A 4,945-nucleotide genomic window follows, 5' to 3' on the forward strand; every position below is an offset into this window, starting at 1 on the left:
TCGATGCAGGAAAAGGTAAGGGGTATGAAATGTCATTTACACGAACCCAAAGCAAAGAACATTAGCAGTAGATGCCTTAATTACATAAAAGCGTAATTCAGGACAAGGAATATTGTCAGCAACAAAGTCGGATATTACATAATGATACAAGAGTCCTTTCTCTAGCAACACAGATGTGTGAAGCAAAAACCTGACTGATCCAGAGGGATGGAAGCTTCTACGACGGAGCAGGACCTTCCTCACTTCCCTGGAGACATAAATCGGGAAGTCCGGAGATGCCCGCCTCTCTGACCTGACACCAGAACACGGCCTCAGCAATGGAGCCTCAGGCCCACCCCAGTAAGATGAACATTGCTTGTAAAAGACTAAATTCCAGACCATCAAGGAAACCTTAGTAAAGGTGAGAAAATAAAAATAATAAAAAGTATGCAAAGTATGTGCTAGAGACTGAGCTGACCTAGATAATCAGCCACGAAGATTCCCGAAAAATCCCTACTCAGTTGAGAGCAAAATAGCATACTTCCCCAGAAATGGATCCAAAGAAATCCTCTGGGGAAATTAACATCAATGACAATAAATGATATTGGACGTCAATGACAATAAAAGGACAGCTTGTGAGAATATGAGAGATTCAGCTAAAGCAGCGCTTAGAGGACCATCTATAGCATTAGAGAATATTATTAGAAATAATTATTAGAAAATAATCTTAAATGAATAACCTAAGGATAAATTAGATAAGGAATTCCAATTATCCACAAGGCAAGCAGGAGAGAAGAAATAATAAAATTCAGGGACAAAAATTTATAAAATTGAAAAGACTAAAACAATTTTTTAAATCAAAGAAATTGAAAAAGTTTTTAAAAATCAATAGCATTTTGAAACCTCTAGCTGGACAGACAAGCCAAAAGAGAAATGTTATAAATTATAACTGTCAAGAACATAAGAGAAGCCATCAGCACTCACATCCCAAAACTTCAAGATAAATAAAGACGGAAACATCGTTATGCTGATCACGTCAACATCATGTCAACATCACAAGAGATGGCCTGACCCAACTCCGTGATAAACATGAACTAAAAATATATATTCAAGAACAAATAGGTCAAATGAAGAGTTCCACATCTGATAAAGAAATCTGTCATCTTCTAAGCCAAAACCTGGTGGTCAAGACAGCTTTACTGGTAAGTTTGCCCAAATATATATGAAACAAGACAAGAATAAATATGTACTCCATCTCCCAGAAAAATAAAACAAAAGACAACATATCCCAATCTATATTATGAGAGCAAGTATGCTTGTATGTCAAGATCAACACTGAAAATGGAATTACCACCTCCCTCCCAAAAGAAAAAAATCACTAATGAAAAAATTCTGAACAAAATAAAGCAATTTGAACAGAGGCATATATGCTGATGATCAAGTGGGGTTTATTCAAGTAGTGCAAGACAGACCCAGCAGTAAAAATAACTAAAATAACACCCAGAAGATAAAAAAAAAATAGATAGGCCAGGTGCTGGTGGCTCACACCTGTCATCCTAGCTGCTCAGGAGGCTGAGATCTGAGGATCACGGTTCAAAGCCAGCCTGGGCAGGAAAAGTCCGTGAGATTCTTGTCTCCAATAAACCACCAGAAAACTGGAAGTGACGCTGTGGCTGAAGTGGTAGAGCACTTACCTTGAGCTGAAGAGCTGAGGGACAGCGCCCAGGCCCAGAGTTCAAGCCCAATGACAACAAATAACTAAATTGACTCAAGAAACAGGCACACAACTGTATTAATATAGGAAGAAAGACATTCAACATTCAACTTTCATCCATGACCAACTGTGTCACCAACTAGGAATGAAAGATCCCTTTTTTTTTTTTGTCGGTCGTGGGGCTTGAACTCTGGGCCTGGGCACTGTCCCTCAGCTCTTCAGCTCAAGGTGAGCACTCTACCACTTGAGCTACAGCGCCACTTCCGGTTTTCTGGTGGTTTATTGGAGATAGGAGTCTCATGGTCTCTCCTGCCCGGGCTGGCTTTGAACCGCGATCCTCAGATCTCAGCCTCCTGAGTAGCTAGGATTACAGGCGTGAGCCACCAGTGCCCGGCTTGAAAGATCACTTTGACTTGATGAAGGCTCACATCTAGACAACTACAGGAAATCTGTTTAAATATGAGAATATTGACACTTGGAGGGTAGCAAGTGCTCGCTGTGTAAACACACCCAAAGAGGGCTGGGGAGCTACGGGAACCGCGTGCCACGTGTAACATCAGACAAGGAACACTCTCAGAGGTAAAGAGGATGTTCCCTCACCCCAGAGCCTGTTCTCCAAGAGATAATGCTAGTAAACCCTAGAAAACATGCTTCCTGGCAGGGGATTAAGCGCCCTCACCCCATGTCGGGCAACATGACACGTGCTTCCCCCAGGTCGGCAGACATGGCATGCACGGCCATTCTCGGAACAGCTAGAGCCATCTTCAAAGACTTGGCCAGTGGAAGGAGAGAAGTGAGAGAAACAAATGGCCCCCGGTTTAAAAGAAAGATGAAATAAAACGATCCTCATCTCACATGAAACAAATTACATAGCACCTACAAGCAGTTTCCAAACTAAAATGTGAATTTGGCCAGGACTCCGGATGTAAGATGAGCATTCCAGTATTGTTTTCGTGTTCATATGGACAAGCAGTGAACCCCTGGAGTCTGCAATTGTGTAATTCTGTGTGTAATAGCAGAATAAGTAAACTGCTTTTAATCTAGCCTTTTCATCAAACAGTGTCGGGCCAGGGAGGTTTACATGGGAGGAGCAACCAAATCTCACACAATGATAAAGCTTTTAAGGCAAAATGTGACGTAGCTGATATGTCTGACGTGGGTTCGGCATTGAGTTTTCTGATATGACAGCACAAGACATTGGTTACTTGGCTCCTGTTAACAGAAAACTCTGTGTGGAAGACTAGGAGGAGAAGGAGAAGCCAAGCTGGAGCCTGTGAGAAAATATTTGCAACTTACATATTTATTAGAAAATGTGCATCTGTTACTTTTTTTTTTGTCAGTTGTGGGGCTTGAACTCTGGGCCTGGGCACTGTCCCTCAGCTCTTCTGCTCAAGGCAAGTGCTCTACTACTTGAGCCACTGTACCACTTTCGTTTTTCTGGTGGTTAATTGGAGATAAGAGTCTCAGACTTTCCTGTCAGGGCTGGCTTTGAACTGTGTTCCTCGAATCTCAGCTTCCTGAGTGGCTGGGATTACAGGCGTGAGCCACCAGTGCCCAGCACATTTATTTTTTAATCCAGACTTAGCAACCCAACAGAACCACAGGCAAGGATCTCTGGACAGCCCCTGGCCAGCCAGCACAAGGATTGCAGGTCAGCATGTAAAGTCCCCAGCATTACTGGTCGCTGGGAAAATCAGCTCAAATGACGAGATACAATCATAAAGCAGGAGGCGTGGCAAGCACCTGCATGGTGGGAAGGCCCAGCTTTATGTGCCTATCTAAAAGTAAAGTTACCCGCACACATACACAGGCGGACATGTTTCCTCCCTCTTCCGCTTAAGAAGATCTACAAACTGCAACTCACACACCTAAATCCCAAACAGTGGTTCCTAAATACCATCTTTCAATAAAAGTGTCAAACTGTCTGGAACTCCCTGGAGTAAAAGCTGTTTCTAAGGCTCCAAAAAAGAAAATAGTTTGGTGCATCTTTTAAGATCAGGCCAAAAACAAAGGAAGTTCATAAAACTTAAAAAAAAAAAAAAGCCAGAAGCAAGATGACGTCTCTGTTGAGGCTGAGCGTCCTCTGCGGTGCCCGAGGAGGCCGAGCTCTGTTCCTCCAAACCTCAGAGGTTAGACCTGCTTATGTCTCAGCATTTCTCCAGGATTCTCCTACTCCAGGATGGTGTGGAACAAAGCACATTCACCTGTTGCCAGGCCGACATGCTGGTTCCAAGGCTGCATCTCTCCATTGGACTGGTGAGAGGGTTCTTGCCGTTGGCCTCTTGGGCCTGCTTCCAGCTGCATATTTGAATCCTTGCTCTGCGATGGACTACTCTCTGGCTGCAGCCCTCACACTCCATAGTTCCTGGGGCCTGGGACAAGTTGTTACTGATTATGTACATGGGGATACGTTGCCGAAAGTTGCCAGGGCGGCCCTTGTGCTCTTCTCTGTAGCCTTTGCTGGCCTTTGTTACTTCAACTATCATGACGTGGGCATCTGCAAGGCTGTGGCCATGCTGTGGAAGCTCTGACCCCTCACTTCATCCATTAAGAACTGATTGTATGCACATTTGTCTCTCTCATGCCATTCAGCTTGCAGTAAAAAAAAAAGAAATAACAGATGAGTACACTGATGGATAAACCTTCTCCTGATTACATGGTTATTTTCAGAATTTAATGTGGAGGAAAGATTTGAGAGGAATTAGAGCTAAGAAACTGAGACTCCGTTTTGTGTTGTGGTGAATGAATGTATTGTCTCCCACCTCACAAAAGTCATAGTGTCAGCAGTACGTATGGTTGGTTTTTTGTTTTGTTTGAGGGTTTTTTTTGGTCTTTTAACTTATCAATTTCTTAAAAGAATTAGCTTTACTGCTATCAGTACATAATAATACTTCTGTTTTTGTCCTGGAAATAATGGACAGAAGGAAAGCCTATTCATTCTTGAGTAAAGACGTGGCAGAAAATTGAACGGTATATAAGTTTTGGAAGTGTCTTTCAGTTCTATTGATACTGGAATTGGTCATATGTTCTATGGAAATTTTAAAATTCAAAGGTGCTTTATTTCACATTACAAATTTCTAAATGCTAGAAGGGTACCTGAGAGCTTCCCCAGTAGATGTACTAAAATTTAGGAACAAGATTTCCCCTATGGATGTACTAAAATATTTCAGATTCCAAACAGATTTCATCCTCAAAAGTAAATAACAAAGTAGTTTTTCCACTGTGGGAATTGCTAATAAGAAAATGTATTCT

The 4,945-nt window shown here is 42.3% G+C and overlaps 1 pseudogene; it reads left to right on the forward strand.

Moving 5' to 3' along the window:
- The first annotated feature begins 3,744 nt into the window (after positions 1-3,744).
- On the forward strand, positions 3,745-4,263 carry LOC105996328 (annotated as a pseudogene).
- Positions 4,264-4,945: the final 682 nt, after the last annotated feature.

This window comes from Dipodomys ordii, unplaced genomic scaffold (genome assembly GCF_000151885.1).
Source record: "Dipodomys ordii isolate 6190 unplaced genomic scaffold, Dord_2.0 Scaffold129, whole genome shotgun sequence".
NCBI lineage: Eukaryota > Metazoa > Chordata > Mammalia > Rodentia > Heteromyidae > Dipodomys > Dipodomys ordii.